The sequence below is a fragment of the Diadema antillarum genome, unplaced genomic scaffold (assembly GCF_040938485.1).
Source record: "Diadema antillarum isolate AM-2024a unplaced genomic scaffold, OU_Dant_1.0 seq00000539_RagTag, whole genome shotgun sequence".
In the NCBI taxonomy this organism is placed as follows: domain Eukaryota; kingdom Metazoa; phylum Echinodermata; class Echinoidea; order Diadematoida; family Diadematidae; genus Diadema; species Diadema antillarum.
The window spans coordinates 709,048-730,094 of record NW_027271487.1 but is presented as its reverse complement, the minus strand read 5'-3'; the positions used below and the strand labels follow the sequence as shown (position 1 = coordinate 730,094).

The following is a 21,047-nucleotide window of genomic DNA, read 5'->3' as shown; positions in this document are numbered from 1 at the left end:
TTTCATCTAGGAAATAGTAAAAACTCATTTTGCCAGGAAGTTGCAAAGTTTAATTGTGTTCGAGACTCTGCGCGCGTAGCGCGCCGCAAAATTGAGAATAGTGATTTTCCTGGTGTTGTTTTAACTTTTATTTTTTCTATTGTATACCCGCGTTAGCAGGCCTGAAGCCAGGATTTTTAAAGGAAGGGGGGATTGGGTTGATTAACAAAACGGTCCTTTGATACTGTCCCGGGAGGGGTAGCGACAATTAAAAGGTGGACACCATGCTCATACATGGACTTTCAAAATGCCCCCTAAACGAGTATTGATCATATGATTTTTTCGGGCCTTAAAAACAAGTATTCCTTAAATGTTTCCTGCACCCTAAAGAAGTACTTCATCATGATTGAACAATATACCATTTTCCCAAATTTCGGCCTTTTTGATACCCTTTGATCATTGATACGCTCGTACATCACACTTTCCATCTAATCCGTGAGAAAAAACGACCCCTATTGCGCGTTTTCTTTAGCGAGTATGGTCACGGTGTCCACCTTTCAGTTGGAGTTTTCCATCCCATTGGATGCTGTTTGGAAGATGAAACATTCACTTTACTATACAGTATATCAGCCGTTGGTATGCGAGTTTGTCAAAAACGAAAATAAATAAGAAAACTTTTAAAAAAAATTTATTGTAAATGTGAACCATTTATATTTTGCCTCCTTGTGGTAGGATATTTCCAGCATTTCCGAACTTTCAAATAATCATTTTAGATTTAATAATATTAAAGGTAGTAGATCCGATTCGCAAACATCTCCAATATCAGTCAAATGTCATATTAACCATCATGCTAAGAAGGTTTTCTTTGTGAAATTTGGAGGTCAGTGAAATTCAAAAATTAAACATCCGTTAGCCATTGGAAGAAGTTGAGTGCAAATTCAGACCTCAGGCTTAGTGCTCAGATGTTTTCCTATTTGATTTGATCTGTCTTACTGTGCACACTGGAATGGTTATTTCTTATCTATTAAATTATAGTAGCATATTTGGTTACTAGCTGTCTCTAGGCATTTTCGAATTTGGGCTGCAAAGAGATCCACTACCTTTAAGTTAGAAGAGAGATAAGTAAATAATGATAAAATAAACAAACAAAAAAGAAAGAGTTTCTTTTGTAATACTATCTGACAAACTTTTTACTTTACCATTTTACTTCATAGCTCAGCACTTTTCATTCTCTCTCATACCCTTTTACCCATTACATTTCAATGAAATACAACTAAAATGAGTTTGCGTGCCTGCATAATACTCTTTGGAAATTATAAGTGAAAATGTTCTTAGGTTTTGGCTCACTTTAAAATGAGAACCAATAGAACTGTCACAACATGAGAAAATGTATAAGTAATAATCAACACTACATTTCCGAATTTGGCCTGCAAAGAAATCCGCTACCTGTAAGTTAGAAAACAGATTAGTAAATAATGATAAAATAAACAACAAAAAAGAATGAGTTTCTACCGCCGTATCCAGAACAGAGCCTGAAACGGTGCAGGCTCAAGAAATCGTTTGTACTGTAAAAAGCATTAGATTATGCACGGAGATCGTACAGTTACTTGATAGATGATCTTTTCTCGAATGTTGGTACTAGCAAAAGGGCTAGAAAAAGCAGCTATTATAATTCGTTAGGCATGCATAATGGCCCAATGAGTGTTACAAGAGAACTGGAGTAAGACAGGCCTTTCATTTTGTTTTGTCTCTCCTGATCGTTCGTAAGAAATGCTAACTCATGACCACCTTTTCACAATTTGATTGGAGCATGCATGCATAATGGAAAATAGTTGACATAATAATCTATCCCCAGGCATTATCATGCCAACATGTACTTATATATACATGTATACTATATCTTTGTGAGACGTAGATATAAAATGTCTCAGGTTTTCGATTATAGTAATTTCGAGGAAATTTCTTTAATTTTTATCATATATGTAAACTTGAGGCTATTAGATTTTCATCCACTTACCTCTGTTCCTGTGAAAAAATGCAAGTGTCAACCTCAATGTCATCCACGAATCGCACGTACTCGGGCGGCCAGTGGAAAAAAAACACCGGTCACACGCGTCAAGGGCCATGGCATGCAGTGCCAATATAATGATAGCTCGCACAAATTAGGTGATACATAACATTTGTGTTTGTGTGCATGGGGACGATCCGATGGTTCATACAACAAAAGGGTTTCGTACAATTATTTTTAACATTGTTAAACGTACTCTTCCACATTTACGTAGCATATAATATGTCTTTATATTTATTTGGATTGTTATCTTGAGAATTGCTAAAAACCGTTATTATGAAAAAGTGGACCTTTCAGAATTTGGGGGGGGGGGTGCGTACGCACCCGACGCACCCCCCCTGGCTACGGGCCTGGTTTGTCTAGTAAGTAGATTAGAAGAACAGACCCAGCTCGCTCACAAAGTGAGCGGCTACTCCGGCCGCAGCAAGCAAGCGGGAGCGTCCCGGCCGTGGCCTGGCCCGTCGGCCGGCGCTTACAAGTTAAACTACTAGTAGTAGTCTAGTAGTAGTCTAGTAGTAGATCTAGTAGCAGTCTACTAGTAGTTATAGTAGTCTACTACTAGTAGTAGTCTACTAGTACTACTACTAGTAGTAGTACTATTACCACTACGGCACTAGGTCTAGTAGACTAGTAAGTAGTAATAGCAGAATCTGTGGTAGTAGTACAGAGGCTATACACTCTTAAACGCCTATTAACGGTTAGGGGGATAACTATGTTGTTACAGGGTGGGTCGTGGCTCAAAAAAAAAAAAAAAAGGCCTAACCAGTTTCCCATAGTTTCTGCAATATTTGTTATCAGTAATTTAGATGCGCCATTTTCTAAGAAAAACGATACCAAGAATGATCGTCAGTTTTGGTCGAGTAGTTTTTGTTTTATGCTAAAAATCATACTGTGGAAGGAAGCCCAAACGCCGTGCTTATCTACCGATGAATGCCACGGTGGGGCTGGATTCACGAGTAGGTCTAGGCCTATACAGCAGGCGAGTCGCCGTAGTATTAGTACAGACACGCAGTGGTGGTGGGGCTATCGTGAAATAGGTCCCACCGCAGTGCGCGTGCACCGTACCCGTGCGTTTATAGCAAGCAAGGGTAGGTCCTCCTAGGGTTTAGGGTTAGGTAGGGTCGTATTTATGGTTAAATTGGCCGTTAAATTAGTCGAGGGCCATATTATGAAGTCATTTTCGCCGCATTCACGAGTATTGACTGTGGAAGGCAGCCCCACCGCCGTGCTTACCTACCGATGAACGCCACACGGTGGGGCTGAATTCATGAGTATTTAAACAGGCGAGTCGCCGTAGTATTACTATTTAGTACAGTCCTACGCGCAGTGGTGGGGCCTATTTCACGAGTTTGCCGAAAATAATGGATATCCAAGCGTACCACAGTTGTAATCTGTATTATTGGCAGTATTAAAACCGATACAATTCATTAAATATTCTTTTGTCTAAATGCTTGGCCAATGACAATAGTGCAGCGCAGCACCTGCTATGCGCTCACTAGCTCGCTCCCCCGCCAGCGCTAGCCAGTGCAGCCGCCGGCCGGCTGTCGCTGCGCTGCGCTAGCATAGCCTTGCCAGCTCACTGGCTACCTAGACTGGTCGGACAATCAATATCGACGACTCCGTTCTTAGACGTCATCACAATTTAGAAGTGATAGTGCGCCGCATGCGGCGAAAGTATAGAAAGTTTCCCAAAACCGAGGAAATTGGATCCATTATGTTAACAAATATAGAACAAAATTCAGAACAGTAAAAAAACCCGCACAACCATAGAATTACTTAGAATTTAACATTTAATATTATTACATCATTGAGAAAAAAATGCCTCAACCATTTTATTAGGTCTTTAAGATTCTGAGTGCACAAGACTTATCACTTACATTCTGAAAAATCAATAGTTCCCTCATGTACAAGGGGAATATCCCCTTTTAATCAACCCTTTCCTCTCTCTGGCTACACTTTGAGTTTTCCAAATACATGCCACAAAATGTGTGCACCAAAACGTTTAACTGCAATCAGAAAATACAGAATCTCCCTCAAGTAGGAGGGAGAATAGGGCTTATCCCCTCCCGCATCATCCTGCTATGTCTCCTTCCACAGACTTGCACTTCTCTGATTGACAAAGTTCCAGATATTCCAACAGAAGTGTGCGCCAGATTGTTGAATTTCAGTTTAAAAAAAAAAAAAAAAAAAAAAAAAGCTCCCTTGAATATGGGAGGGATATCTTGCCACCCTCCCATTGATCGACTATAGTCCCCTCTATAGACTTAGTACACTTTGGGGAATGACAATTTCCGAATTTCCCACAAAAAGTGTGCTTCAGATCGCTTTATGTCAATTTAAGAAAAAAACGCAAAAGCTCCGTCGAGAGGGAGGGGGTATCCCCCTCCCACACCCTCCCCCTCTACCTCATTAGACTTTGTACACACACACAGATGCACACGGAGAATAAGAGCTAAACGCCGTGATTTTGCTATTAACACTCTCCCTGAGAAAAAAAAAGCCCTAATTATTTTCTTTTTTTTTGCGGGGGGGGGAGCTAGAAAAAATTCCAAGTATTGCACCAAAAGTTAGAACCAGATCGCTGAATTTCAAGTCTGAAAATGTAGAATCACCTTCGTGTGGGAGGAGAAATATCCCTTATGTACACCCTAGTCTGCATGCCTTTTCTGTTTGATTGCTTGACAGCGTTCATGAAATTCATTGTAAGAATTTATACAATAAGTTTGTTTAAATGCTACCACTTAATATAGGCATATTGTTCAATATACTATTAATCCACATCAAAATATCCTGCTACCTTAAAGAAGTGGGCCGTTTCAAGTCGATAAAACACGCTAAAACATGCATCAAATCGCACCATTTACAACATCAAAATTCAACGAGACATGAAACTCGTCACTGTAAAAGACGAGTTAGGTGATACGCTGGGAGTCATCAGCTATCGGTCATCTGTGATCGACAACAAAAACAACGAATATATAGCGATTTTAAGTTATATTGCTGCAATGATAATGTTAGTAAAGTCGGATTTTACCTTTATAATTAAGATCAAATTGTTTATAACAATGACAAACAAAAAGGAAAGTCCCGTACGTGTGTCTGTGTGTGCAAGTAGGCCTAAATAGATTAACAGGTTTTCTTAGTACAGTGTATCTGTACCATGTCGTCCTTGACACAAACAAATTGAAACACGACAATAAAGTGTTTCAAAGATCATGTTGACTTTAATATTGGTCTTTTCAAATATGAGCTTTAACCCTTATTTGCATAACCACAACTGCTATATCTAATCTTGTCATTGTCTGGTCTTTTGTATAGTGATATATCTGATCATTTACCTATATTTTTTATCTGTGACGAGACACAACATTCCCATGTCAAGCAAACAGAAAGTAAGAAGAAGCGCAAATTCACATCAGAAAATATATCATTACTCAACGACGATTTAATCTCGGAAACATGGGATGATGTATTACTTTGCGCAGACCCAAATATTGCTTATGATACGTTCAGGAATATTTTTTTTTCTTATTTTAACAAACATATCCCCGCAATTGAAAGGAAAAGTAATAGAAAGATTAAAAATCCATGGATAACAAAAGGAATTTTCCGATCAATAAAGAAAAGAAATATGTTATATAAATACAGTTTACAGTATCCTAATAATGATAACGTTAATCGATATAAATTATATAGAAATAAATTGATACAAATTATAAGGCTTTCCCGTAGGATGTTTTATACAGAAGCCTTTCAAAATGCTACTCGAAATATGTCAGCCACTTGGAAAGTTATTAATGATGTTATTGGTAAGCGAAAGAATATGTCAACATTTCAAATCATGTGTGACGGTCAAACACTCTGTAACCCTAGGGATGTAGCATGTTGTTTCAATGAGTATTTTGTTGATATAGGTCCTAGTCAAGCTTCAAAAAGAGATCCCGCACAAACTGATTTTTCGCAGTATTTAGGTGCGTCAAATGATAATTCATTATTTTTTAAACCAACAGATTATGGTGAGATTCTTGACATTGTTCACTCATTAAAATCAAGTTATAGAACTGGTCATGATGAAATGAGCATGTATTTTTTAAAACAGATTATTGGTAGTATACTGACACCCTTAGTGTACATTTGTAATTTGTCACTCTCAACTGGTATATTTCCGAATGCATGTAAAATTGCTAAAGTTATTCCAATGTATAAAAAAGATAACTCTTTTCTTGTATCAAAGTACCGTCCTATTTCTATTCTTCCTAGTATTTCTAAGGTAATAGAAAGGCTTGTACACAACAGATTGCATGATTTTTTTGACACAATATGATATATTTAACGAAGACCAGTATGGTTTCAGGAAATTTCATTCAACGGATATGGCACTAGCCCAATTATACGATAGAGTGTCGACTGCCTTAGCTGAACAAAAACATGTCATCGGTGTTTTCATGGACCTAAGCAAGGCATTCGACACTCTTGACCACACTATCCTCATACGTAAATTGCAGTCCTTACGGTGTTCCTGGCATTCAACTTGAATGGTTTAAAGATTACTTGTCAAATAGAAAGCAATATGTGTACTATGAATCTGTTAACTCTGAAGTATTACCTATACAATGTGGAACCCCACAATTTCTAGTGTATGTAAATGATATTTCAAACTCATCTAAGTCACTGCAATATATTATGTTTGCTGATGACACCAATGTATTTTGTTCCAATTCTGATATTCATTCGCTCCTAAGAACTCTCAATACTGAATTACCGAAATTATCTATGTGGTTTAAGAGTAATAGATTATCACTTAATCTGAAAAAGACAAATTTTATGTATTTCTACAACAACAAGCATAACAATGAAATGCAACATTTAAATATCATGGTGGATGGTGTATTATTGGAACAAAAAGAGAGTATTAAATTCCTTGGAATATATATATAAATGAAAATATGAAATGGAACGTTCATGTACGATATATCTCTGATAAAGTATCTCGTAAGAAGTTAAAGTATTATATCCCTCAGAATATTTTATTTATATTATATAATTCGTTGATATTATCGCACATTTCTTATTGCAACATTGTATGGGCAACTTCAAAAAGCCACATTGATAGTATATTACTATTGCAAAAGAAAGCTATACGTATATGCACCAACTCAGGTTATCGAGACCATTCAGATCCTTTATTCGCAGAATTAAGAACACTTAAGGTAAATTACATTAATTTTTTTGCAAAACTCACTCTTTATGTTTCGCTTACATAAAGGTCAGTTGCCATCTTCTTTTTACTCACTATTTCAATTAAACAAGGAAATACATTCTTATCCAACAAGACAATCTGATAAGTTTCATTGTATAATCCCAAAACAGTGATGGCTCTGAAATCTGTCAGACACACCGGACCCGATGTTTGGAATTATCTTCCTTCTGAAATTCGAAGTTTAGAGTCCATGTATTCTTTTAGGAAGGCTGTAAAAACAATGTTGTTATCTGAATATCAGTAATTCCATTGTCATTGTTAATGTATTATACATGAAATTCTTTCGTAGAAATATCGACGCAATTAATCTATTATGTATAATAATGATTATGTAACCGACCATGACCTGTATCAACTGTCCACCTGTACCTCGGTGAGGAAATATGTTGTCATGTCTTGCTAATCATTGATACAGGTGATTTTACTTTGTATAAACCTTTAGTGAAAGCAGACAAACCTCTCCTTTCCCTTTCTCCTTTCAACTATCCTATCTCCATGCAAGTCATCCCTCCCTCCTATTCTCCTTCCGATGTATATCATAATATCATGTTATGCTACGGGGGCTGCACGCAAATCAAGCTACGCTTATGCTGTAGCCCCTCTGTATTATTCATTGTTTTATGTTTTGTTGTAATTTTGCCGTACATTGTACGCCGTCAATGAACAAGAAAATACTTATATATACTTTTATATCTATGTTTGTACATGAATGTGTATATGTACAATGATGATACAGAAACCAATAAATCAAATCAAATCAAATCATTATGTTCCCCGAATATATGATTACGCTATAAAGGAAGAACTGAAATATATGAATGATGTAATAGAATCATTATTTATTGAAATTTCTGTCTGTAAGGGCAAAAACATTCTGCTTGGAGTTATATACAGACCTCCTCAATCTAGTTATGATGATTTTATGAATACTATGAACGATATTTGTTGAAACGGTGCATTCCACAACAAGGATTGCATCATCATGGGTGATTTCAATATAAATCGTTTGTCAAGCAGTAATGCTGCCTGTGATAACTTCCTTGATAACATTTTACAGGCCTCATTTCTGCCTCTTATTTCTAAACCAACAAGAATTACTGGTCATTCTGCTACTCTTATTGATAAAATTTTTGCTAACCTTAAACCTTTTCCAAAATCTGGCATAGTGGTGAGTGATATATCAGACCATTTTATGATATTTTGTCACTTTGATATTGGACCAAGGAGTCATAGTACAATTCGAAGGCATGTATTTCGTCGTAAATTCACCCCTGAAAATATCGCTCTAGTTCAAGAAAAACTTGTCAATTGTGTATGACGCAAATGAAGATATTGACCAAGCATATGATAATTTTTTCTATCTTTTGAATAATTGCCTAGATGCATGCATTCCCTTAAGGAAGTGTCGTACACAGGATTACAAACGAATCCCCAAGCAACCATGGGTTTCCAAAACATTCTTACGCTCAATAAATCGCAAGAGTACTTTATAATATGTTAATTTTATCAAAAACCGTGACGAAACCTCTCGAATGTAATATATTTCATACAAAAATATTCTTACCAATACACTCAGATTAGCTATAAAGAAATATTTTGCGGACCAATTGAGTCAATTCAAATGTGATATCAAGAACACTTGGAAAGTAATAAATACCGTTTTAAACAGAGGGAAGGCTGTAAATCCCATTTCTAAAGTTCAAGTTGATAATGAGGACAGGCGCGCCGGAAGCAGTTTGGGATGGGGGGGGGGCAAATATTGGAGGGGGCTCACGATAGACCATACATATGTTACACAATATACAGATACACACACATACACACACAACACACACACACACACACACACACACACATATATATATATATATATGTACAGTGGCGTAGCGTGGGTCGAGATATTGGGGGCACCTTGTGGAAAAGTAATTTTGAGGGTGTATATTTGTGCATGTGTGTGTGCGCTGTCAGTCTGCAAACTTAATGGGACTACAATACATTACGGAATGTGATACATTCAACAACGCAGTCATTGAGCACCATTGTAAGTTTTCCTTACATGGATTATGGAATGACGGTGTGAAACGATAAATTACTGTCAGCAACATTAGGAGAATTGTATAACAATAAAATGCGAGCGAGCTTGAAAATTTTGACATTTTACAGTCCTCAAACTGCCGTTTGTAGCTATATCTCTCGCTTTGGAAATTAAGGGGGCGCACCAGGCGCAACTGCTGGCAATTACTGGTAGCAACATTAGGAGAATGGCATAACGATATCAATGCGAGCGAGCGAAGCGAGCGAGCTTGAAAATTTTGACATTCTACAGTCCCAAAACTGCCGTTTGTAGCTACGTTTTTCGCTTTGGAAATTAAGGGGGAGGCGCACCGGGCTCAATTGCTGGCAATTACTGGCAGCAACGTTAGGAGAATGGCATAACGATATCAATGCGAGCGAGCAAAGCGAGCTAGCTTGAAAATTTTGACATTTTACAGTCCCCCAACTGCCGTTTGTAGCTTTATTTTTTTTTCGCTTTGGAAATTAAGGGGGGGGGGCGGCCCAGGCGCAACTGTTGGCAATTACTGGCAGTAACATTCTCTTTTACAATGGCATAACGATTAAATGCGAGCGAGCTTGAAAATTTTGACATCACAGTAAAAAATCTGCCATTTGTAGCTATACTTTTTTTTCGCTTTGGAAATTAAGGGGGGACGCACCGGGCGCAACTGCTGGCAATTACTGGCAGCAACATCAAGAGAATGGCATAGCGATTGAATGCGAGCAAGCAAAGCGAGCGAGCTTGAAAATTTTGACATTTTACAGTCCCAAAACTGCCGTTTGTAGCTATATTTTTTGCTTTGGAAATTAAGAAGGGGGGGGGGGGCGGTGCGGGCTGGGGTTAAAACTATTTTCCGGGAGCGTCAGGTGTCACGTTAGAAACAACTGGCGGTGGAAGAGGGACGTATGGAAGATTTTTTTTTTCTCGGGGGGGGGGGGGGGCACACGTATAAAAATTACAAAACAAAGAAGAATTTTTAAAAAGTTGCTTCAAAAGGAGGGTTGGCATAGGCCAGCTGTGCCCGCCTCTAAATCCGCCAGTGCTTAAAGCTAAAATTTTGATATTTACACGATTTTCCATAGCCAAAGGCCTCTAAAAACTGCAACGGTTACCGTTGAATGCGGTTGAGATAATCTGCTTACACGCGACGAAAAATGAATGTCTAAACATTTATGAGAGTTAGAATTACTAGTCTTAGCTAACGAATTTTCCAATGTGTATTTTATTTATATATATATATATTCATTTCATTTTATTCATTTATCTATTTATCTTTTTTCTTTTTTTCTTTTTTTTTTGGGGGGGGGGGCTTTTTGTGGGGCAAAAATGCGTTTTGCCCCCCCCCCCCCCCCACTTTTTGGATTGGGGGCGGCCGCCCCCCCCCCCCCCCCCCCCCCACTTCCGGCGCCTATGACTGAGGACAAGTCTGAAATTGCCGAGATTTTTAACTCATACTTTTCAAAAATAGGTTCAAATTTAGCACAAACTATTACTTCAAGTGATAAATCATTAAATTTTTTACGAATTTCTTTCCTCACCGAACGACCACTCTATTTTTTTCAAGCCAATTGACAGGCAAGAATTAATCAAAATTGTACTTCAGCTCAAAGCAAACAAAGCCCCTGGCTATGATGACATTGGCAATGTCCTTATCAAAGACATTATACATTGTATAGCAGATCCTTTGTTTTTATATAACCTTTCACTACAATCTGGTCAAGTACCATCTAAAATGAAAGTCGCAAAGGTGACTCCAATATTCAAGAACGGAGACAAATTATGTATCAGCAACTATCGCCCAATATCTTGTTAACTTCGTTATCAAAAATCTTAGAGAAAATTGTTCATTCAAGGACAACTACCTTCCTTGAGTCTCACAACATCATATCTGACTCACAGTTTGGCTTTAGAGAAAAACATAACACAACTCATTCCATTCTAAGTTTGATAAATACCATATCAGCCTCAATCGAAAAATCCTGTCATACTATCGGTTTGTTCTAAAGCATTCGATACTATAAATTACGAGATTCTGTTATACAAACTTGCGCACTATGGTATTAGAGGTAAGGCTCTAGAATGGTTCGAAAGTTATCTTTCTGGAAGAAAGCAATTTGTAACCATTGATGGATATAATTCGTCTACAGTACCAATCACGTGTGGAGTTCCCCAAGGAAGCCTTAATTCTTGGTCCACTGTTATTCTCTATCTATGTAAATGACATTCGATGTTCTTCGAGTGTTCTCTCTTTTATCCTTTTTGCTGATGATTCAAACTTATTCTATACTCACAGTGATCCTAATAAGTTAGTAGAAGTTTTAAATGTAGAACTTACACATGTAACAAATTGGATAAAAGCAAATAAACTATCTTTAAACAAACAAAAAATCAATTACATGTTATTTAGTAACTCTGTTAAACAACTTCCTGACCAAGTGATATTTGACAATTCTGTCGTTAAAGAAGTCGAGATTACAAAATTTCTCGGTAATACAATTGACAATAAGCTAACTTGGAATTGTCATATTGATAATATTTGTAAGATAGTTTCAAGAAATAATGGCATTATTAATCACGTTAAACGGATTCTCCCCAAGTCAGTGCTTCTTATGTTATATTCAACTCTTATTCTTCCTTACCTTAATTATGGCGTAATGGCATGGGGTAATGCAATACAAACAAAAACGGACAGGGTACTTCTCTTGCAGAAAAAAAGCGATGCGTTCTATATGCAATACTGGTTACAGATGACACACTGATGTCTTGTTTTAAGAAAACCGTATTCTTAAGATTACTGATTTATATCGTCTTCAGCTGGGTTGTTTTATGTACAATGTAGAAATTAACGCTACCCTGTTGTATTTTTATTTTTATTTATTGAAAGGTTTATTTATTCATATCACATCTCGTAGCCCGAGGGCTAAATTGCGTATAATATCACATAAAATATATACATACAAATTCAAACATTCAGACGGTTACAGAGTAAAGCATTTGCACGTGTGATAGAATTGAGTGGGAAAATATCATAAGTATGCAAATCAATAAGTTGAGCATTATCCGATATAATATATCATGCAAGATAAGAACATATTCCACATTTGTCAAAACAAGCAGAACTATATAAAAATACTGTGACGGCTGGTTTGCCTCTACTCCAATAAAACTACAAAACATCATACACAAAACATCAGGTTTGCATGACTGATGATAACCAAAGATAAAATATTTAAAAATTTAAAAATGTGATTGCACAACCCCAATATAATTACATCAACTGATTTTTTTTTGTATATTTCATAACCAAATTTTATTCTAATGACTAGATTATCAAATGAAACATATACCCTAGCACTCTCATCCGACCCCTTAAAAATACCCGTGACCCACATTCTTCTTTAAACATAATCCAAATAACAACATCAAACTCACAGAATAGTTCCTCTAACTGTCCAAAAATATACATAAAAATATACATAAAAATGTCATATTTCTCCATTTAGAATTGCAGATTTATTTAAAAAATAGCTTTATGGGGGTGATTCTCAAAGCAATATACGGAAGAGATGTAGAGTATAGAGATACGAGAGGGATAGAGGGAGAAGGAGAGATAAAGGCAATAAGTATGTGTATACAATAGGCCTACATCATGCACAATACGCACAAATACACAGCCTTTTGCATGTAGTCACATACCATGTGCGAACCTTTGTATAAGGGGGCAGGGTTACAAAAATAACATATTTATATTCTGCGTAGCTTTCTCAGTAAGATACATATCATAAACCACACATATTTGTTAATAGATATTGGGAAAATAGAAAGATACCCGGTGATGAACAGCAACATAGTCAGAAAAGTTGCTCCATCAAAAATGATAACATTATCAGTGAAAGTTTTCGCCTGCCGGGGGAGATGGGAAGGACAAAACAAATTGGATCAAAAAAAAAAAAAGAGGGTCTAGCAAATTTTGGATGTGTATGTAATACATCATACAGGTATACACATACATACATACATACATACACAGACTTATGCATGTGCATACATTACTACGGACGTTTGTATGGGGGTGCAGAATGAGAAAATAACAAATTTATATCCTATTTAACTTTCACAAGAATGAATACATACATATCGTGGACCGCACATATAAAAATTGTAAAGATAAGGAGATACAGCAACGTGATAGGGAAGGTGGCCCCATCAAAATAAAAACAGAGTCAATGAAAGCTTTCACCTGGTAGAGCAGATTGGAAGAACATGGTAGAATGGGTAAAAGAGGGGTCTAGTAAAGATAGAGAGGGAGAAGGAGAGACAAAGAAGGACTACGTGAATGTGTGTATGCACACATAGGTATACAAACAAACACAGCCATATGCATGTACAACTTTACTCAGGAATCCAATAGTGACGTAATCAGAAAAGTAATCCATTAAGAAAATAACATAATAAAACTCATTTGTATTATGCCATAGGGTAATGATATAGAGGTGATGACCTTGATAACCTTTTCTGAACAGGAAAGGAGGAGGTTAAAAGGAGAGAAAGAAGTAAAAGGCTGAAGGAGAGAGGGGGGAAAAAAAGACTGTAAGGAATGAGTATGAGTATGAGGGGCGTGTCATCATTCATCACACAGAGACTTGTCAGTAATCTTAACCCGGGATAACAATTCATAATGATTTACATTGATGTAGAATTCAACAGCCTTGTGAGGTAAGGAATTGCACTATTCTCGAAACGCTTAGTGCGACATTTTTTTTCCATGTAGCGCTTTGTGTGTCTGAGTTTTCGAGAGGACGCATTCAGCACAAACCATTTCTGGAAGTACACAGAGTTTGCCGATTTCTGCGCAAATTTCATAGACAACTCCTCGCGTCTCACTTCTAGGCTGGAGATTTGGGCTGTTTCCAGTGCTACCTCGTAGTTGCAGTGCGGTAAAATGGTCCTCAGTGCTCTCTTCTGCACCCGTTCAAGTAGACCTGCCTGTGCGACCGTGAGACCTGAGTGCCACACTGGGCATGCGTATTCCAGAAGCGGTCGAATGAATCCAACATACACAGACACAAGATCATCAGTAGGCATGTTGAATGATTTCAACATTCGGAGCATATACATGCGACGGTTTGCCCGCGACACTATAGTACGGATATGGCATTCCCACTTGAGGTCACTTTGTATCATGACGCCTAGGAGCTTCACTGACGTCACTTCGTTCATCACTTCGTTGCAAAGTGTAAAATCGAAATCTGGGAGGCTTCGTTTCCCGAAGGATAGCCTCATGACGCTGCACTTTTTGGGGTTGAGCTTTACGCGATTGTTGTCACACCAATCTTCCAAAGAGGTGAGGACCTCCTCCACGCGGTTGTATGGGTTGCAACGGCGATCAGAGCACAGGGCGAGCGACATGTCATCCACGTATTTCTATCTGCTGTCAAGATCACCACACAACGCGTCATTGATCAGAGCGAGGAACAATGCAGGACCCAGACGAGTACCCTGTGGGACGCCCGCTGTGACAGGTTGCCATGGTGACAACGCTCCTTGATATCGGACACGACATCTACGTCTAGTGAGGAACTCACAGATCCATCTAATTATCGATGGGGATAGCTGTAAGTCTATGAGTTTCCTCACCAGGATTGTATGGTCGACCCGATCAAATGCGCGGCTGAAATCAGTTGACACAACATCTCTTGGCCGGCGGTCTCCATGTTCCTGTAGAGGAAGTCCATCAGGTCAACCAGGCAATGCGTAGTAGAATGCCCAGCACGTGCCCCGTATTGCTTTGGGTCAAGATGAAGGGCTAACTCCGACATAACGCGTCTGTAGACGAACAGCTCAAGGATCTTTGCAAAGTGGTTAGTTAGAGAAATAGGGCGGAGTTTGTCTACAGGTGCTGGTGATTGTTCTTTAGGAACTGGGCACACAATTGCATCCTTCCATTGGTGTGGTACGTAACAGGTTTCATATGACGAGTTTAGCACTTCGCACAATGGTTCAGCTAGTTCAACGGAAAAAGTCCGAATAATCCGAGCAGGGATATCGTCTGGCCCACCGGATTTGCCAGGCTTGATTCGCTTCAATTCCCTTTCAACATCCCAGGGTTGAACGCGATGGATCGGCACAGGCGAGGGAAGAAACGCAGGAAGACTGGAGAGATCAAGTTCGGGGATATCGTCAGCGATATTTGCAAAGTGGCAGTTGACGGCATCGGCTATCCCGGCTTTGTCTGAGGATGAGATGCCCGGGACCGTTATGATAGTCTCCTTCTTCTCTTTGGAGGTCATAACTTTCAGAAATTTGTACCAGTCAGACGGGTTCTCGCGTTTTAGGTTCTGTACGCGATCGCGATAAAACATCAATTTGGCGCTCACGATTTCCCGTTGGACTTTGTTGCGTAGTTTTCTCCACTCGTTCTTGTTCTTGTGGAAGGCAACTTGTCTCCGCTGTATCAGTGATTTCACGCGTGGAGTAATCCATGGCTTGTCCCTCCCATGCAGTTTGACAATTCTGGTTGGGAAGTAGACATCTAATCCTTGGGTTAGGGTCTCATAAAATGCATCACATTTCTGTTGTGTATCAACACATTTAGCTACATTTGCCCAGTCCTGCTGCGCAATCCATGTGCCGAATCCGCGAATGGAGGAGTCTTTCATGGGTCTGGTCAACCGCTTCGTGACAGCATTAGTCTGGTTGGCGATAGGTGACTTTGACGTCCATACGACAGCGTTATGGTCGCCACCGCGCCCAAGGGGAGATGATATTTGAGGTTCCTTGTACCACTGATAGATATTGGTAATGATCTGATCCAATATAGCGTCTCCACGAGTGGGCTTGTTGACGACTTGGCGCAGTTCTCCGAGGACGAGTGGCGAGATATCAAGTCTATTAAGGTCACCCAGTATGATGACTCCGGCGTCGGGATGTCTTGTCTTTATGTCATCCACTGAATCTGTCAGGTATCGGACAAGCTCCTCTTCATTTTCATTTGCCGGTGGTGAATATACGGCTGCCACGAAAATGGACGACACTGTACGAGGCAAGCGTCTTGGACGGAGTTGTATCCAAACCACCTCATGCTCCGGTGGGACTGGTAGAAAACCGACAGAGTCTGGCTTGAATTCGGGCTTCGCATAAATCGCTACTCCCCCGCCTCGTCTGCTACTTCTTCATTTCGTAAAGACAGCATAACCATCTATCGTATAGGAGTATTCCGGTTGATCACCTTTGAACCATGTCTCTGTTACGGCGCACAAATCCACATCCAGGTCCTTAATAACAGCCTCGAATTCATCAAGTTTGTTATTCAGTGACCGCGGGTTACACAAGTGCACCGACGGGAATGTTAGATCATGCTGACACCGGTTTCGATTTGTCACGACACGTATTAAGGAAGAGCAAGAGCCATGATCATTGTTCACTGTGGCGATCCTTTGGGGTCTGTCCAGATGTATAACCTTGATTGGTCTCCTTGTGTTAGAGCCGCCACGGCGGCCACGGTATCTAAGGATCCCGCATTCCTTTGCTGCTATATACGCATCATTGGGTAGCCTTGGCTTTGATGCGTTACGTAATAGGTGCAATTGGTCTACTGTGTACCTTATTGGTGTCGCGGGGCCTATTGAAATCGAATGACCCCAGTGCTGGGCAACCATCACTGTTCCTGAACGGCCCGAGTACCGGGAGCTCTCGGGTAGGCAGAGCATCAGGCATGCGTATGTTGTTAGCAATGTTAGTGCGGGGATGAGCGAAGACATAGTTTTCAACAAAAGTCGTCAGAAAACACAATGTTGATGACTTACGCGGAACGACGAGATCCGAGGAACAACACATAACTATAACATCCACAAATTGCGTATCAGAAAGTTGGATATTAGAAGGCAACCAAGACAAATCCAGGACACATTTTGAAGTACGGCTGCAGCTGACACGGCGCCCTCTATTTAAGGAAATGTTTCGAAAAAATAATGTTATACATAATCACTCAACAAGGTATGCGAATGATTATCATCTTCCTAAAAATAGAACTAGTTTTGGTAACAGAAATTTCATGTTTACTGGTCCTAAGCTTTGGAATTCCTTTGATCGTTCACTAAAACAAGCTCAGAGCTTGAATAGCTTTAAAGGGATAGTACAGTATTGGTGGAGATGAGAATTGGGCTTTTAAATTTTTGCGAGATACCAAGAAAACACTTATTATATAGTACAGAGCATACCATTTTAAGAGGAATTCAAAGTTTATTTGATGAAAATCGGGTTTGGAATGACTGAAACATCCAACAACAAAGTAAAACAAAGCGATCGTGATAAAGTGTGGGTCCCACACTTTAGTAGAATCGCTCTTTTTTGATATCTCAGACATTTCAAAACCAATTTTCATCAAATAAACGTTGAATTCCTCATAGAATTACATGCTCTTTCATATTTCATAAGAGGTTTCTGATTATCTCACCAAAAAATGTTAGAAACCTGAAATTAGGTCTCAACCAAAACTATACGATCCCTTTAAGTATAAGCTAAAAAATTTGTTTCTTGATAAGTATTAATAAACAGTTTTATGGTAATAAAACGTATGTATATTTCAATCAATGTTTTCTAGAAGCACTTTCATTAAGTATACTTGGGAGGTTATCTTCTGTTTCATTCATTATTCTAATGGTATATAATGTACATTGTAAACACTTTATACATAAACCTGTGCTTTGTAACGTATACATGACTTGTTGTATATCCATAGTACGGTTCATGTGCCCTTGTAAATAGTGTATATATGGTGTGTTTGTTATTTCACTCAGCCTTATCCTTGATATTATTTTGTCTATAATCTGTAGCGGGACTACATCTAACAAGCAGTGCTTCTAAGTAGTCCCCTCCACATTTGTACATGGTGTTATTTTTATCTCAGAATATCACGATATTTTTTTTTATATACATGTAATATACTCTGTATAGTTTTGATATAATGTCCACTATGTGTTTTACCCTGTATATTTTATCATATAATGTCCACTATGTGGAATATGAATAAATTTCATTTCAGAGTTTTTAATCAGACCTTTTATTGGTTCTGAAAATATTACAGCAAGATACGTGTAGATCTATATGTGGATTTTTGTTTGTTCAGCAATATATGTAATGATTTTTTTATAATTATTCATATCAACACAAGAGACAAAATCTGATCATTCCAATTTATTGTTACAAGTAACGTCCACTGTATTGATACTAGTATCATCATTTTGTTTTTTACTTCGTCTATTTTCATTGATTAACATACATGCATTTCTTCTATCAACTCTTTGTCGGTATGCCATGGTGCAAAACCCCTGTGTACCACATTATTCTGAGACTGCAACGTAGTCATGCTTTTTGAAAAATATTCTGTTTGAAACTGATGTAACTTTATTCTTTTTTAATATTAGTGTTAGTTACCCTGGACATGTAATGAACATAGTTAAACAGAAAATCCAAAGCTTTGATTCGATGTACATTGTATGACAAATCTATGATTTTTTTTCTTTCAAATTACCAATAGTTACATTATTGTAGAGACACAGATTTTTGCACACAAAACAGCGAAACCTGGAAATAACAGAAACCTGGAAATAACAGAAACCTGGAATTTACTCACAAAGCCAGTACGAAACATCGTTTGATAGTCACCACATAAAATGCAAGCTACACGTGACAGGAATAGAATCTAAAGAAACTATTCCATCGTACACTGGAATTTGGGGACTTATCGATTGGTCTGAGCGTTTTTGTGCGTTTGAGCGGAATACGCGAACTTGGCACGTCGCGTGGACTGAGTCAGGCGTGGGAACGTGGCACATGATATACATTAGTAGTGTATTACATGCATTATGGGGGGGGGGGCGGCATTGCAAGTATTGACGGGTGAACTTGTCATAAACTTTTTGCAAACCATGCCTGGAATGACAGGCGCAGCATCGGGTTTCAGCCTTCTTATGCGTTCGTTTGATAACAATCTAGGTGTGCAGCCCCACTTCGAAGAAAGTGGGCACTGCATACCAAGCTTGAGCTGCTGGGCCCATCCCAGTCGGCCCTCGTCAGCGTTAAAGGGACTGTACAGTACTGGTTGAGGTAAGGGATTCATGTTTTGAACATTTCTAAGTCAGACAATGAGAAACATCTTATGAAATATGAAAGAGCATGTAATTTTAAGAAGGATTCGACGTTTATTTGATGAAAATTGGTTTTGAAATGGCTGAGATATAAAAAAAAAAGTGATAATAAGAAAAGGCGACATGCCACAACTTTATTAGGATCTCTTTGTTTCACCGTGTTTTTGGATATCTCAGCCATTTCAAAACCGATTTTCATCAAATAAACTGTTGATACCCTTTAGAATTGCATGCTCTTTGACATCTCATAGAGTGGTTTCTGAATATCTCGCAAAATGTTAAAAGCTAAATCCTCACCTCCACCAGAACTGTACACACCCTTTAATACTCTTGCTGTCTAAATTTTCCGTAAAATTGGATCTTATGGGAAAGGAGTGAAGACTCACCCCATCCTTTGCCGTGTTACTCCATCCTGCAACGATGCATCGTCTAGGCATGGTTTACAAGGTGAAGCTAAGATCTCCTAAAACAACATTTTTCTTGCAATCAAACGTTTGACAACCCAACGTCTTGTGAGCAATCAACACACGACAACAGCAACAGCGGGGTACGCGTAGGCCTACGGGGTAAGGCCGGGTATACGCGGTACAGGTGTCTCGAACATTGGCTAAATGTTGTCAGCTCTCATCTGCTATACTAAAGCTTCATTCTAGAGATGACGTATGCGGTCACCTGACTCGCGTTTGTCGAAAGTTGACTGTTTTTAGGGGCGGGGCTTAGGAACTTGGAAATGTGCAGGGTGGCAAAAAAAAAAAAAAACAACTGGTGAAAGAATATCAAAGAATAAACACATCTTAGCCCTCTCACAGCTCAAATTTGTGGATTTCAGTGCCCCTTTAAACAGAGTCTGGCCAACTCGGTTTTCGGCTTATGAGTTTTGAAGCCTGTGATTGGTCAAAAGTGGTCACTGGCCTCCGCCAGTGCCTCCGCCAGTGCCGTATATAAAGAGGTTCTGGCCAACTCAGTTTTTGGCTTATGTGTTTAGAAGCCTGTGATTGGTCAACAGCTGGTCCCGTGATCTACAGGTGCCATGTCGTTACCAAAGTCCATCACGCGGTCGCGAGCAAAGCTCATACGCAGTGCCCATTGTTCATTACGCGCAGCTACGCGCTAATTTTATTTGCCTTTGGGAAATCCCCAATATCAGTCACGGTGCAGTGGGGATAATGAATTGTCATTGCCGTTGTCTACTTTATTGAAGTAGAAGGTATATTTTAAAGGTGCAGGGTCCCGGTGTTGTAGTCAAATGCGTACGCGGGCGCACGGCGCAAGTTTCCTATAGAGACCTACGCTATCGACTCCTCTTTATAGCGCTTACGCTGTGGCCCACTTCCCCGAGTCCGAAGAAGTCCGATTCACTGTAGTCTTCTTCTTCTTGCTTATGAGGCAGCAGCAGCTAAATAATGTCCCTCAATTGTTGTAGCCAAGTTACAGTCTGTGGAGTAGGGTGTGTCAGGTCCATGTTGTCAGGAGGGCAGAGATCAGGGCACTCACTCAAGATGTGTTGAGCAGTCTGTTCTGGTGCACCACACTGGC

The 21,047-nt window shown here is 39.1% G+C and overlaps 1 pseudogene; it reads right to left on the bottom strand.

Annotated features, from left to right (window-relative positions):
• Nucleotides 1-14,772, bottom strand: part of LOC139734679 (uncharacterized) — a 41,653-nt pseudogene extending 26,881 nt beyond the window's left edge.
• Between the last annotated feature and the right edge of the window lie 6,275 nt (nt 14,773-21,047).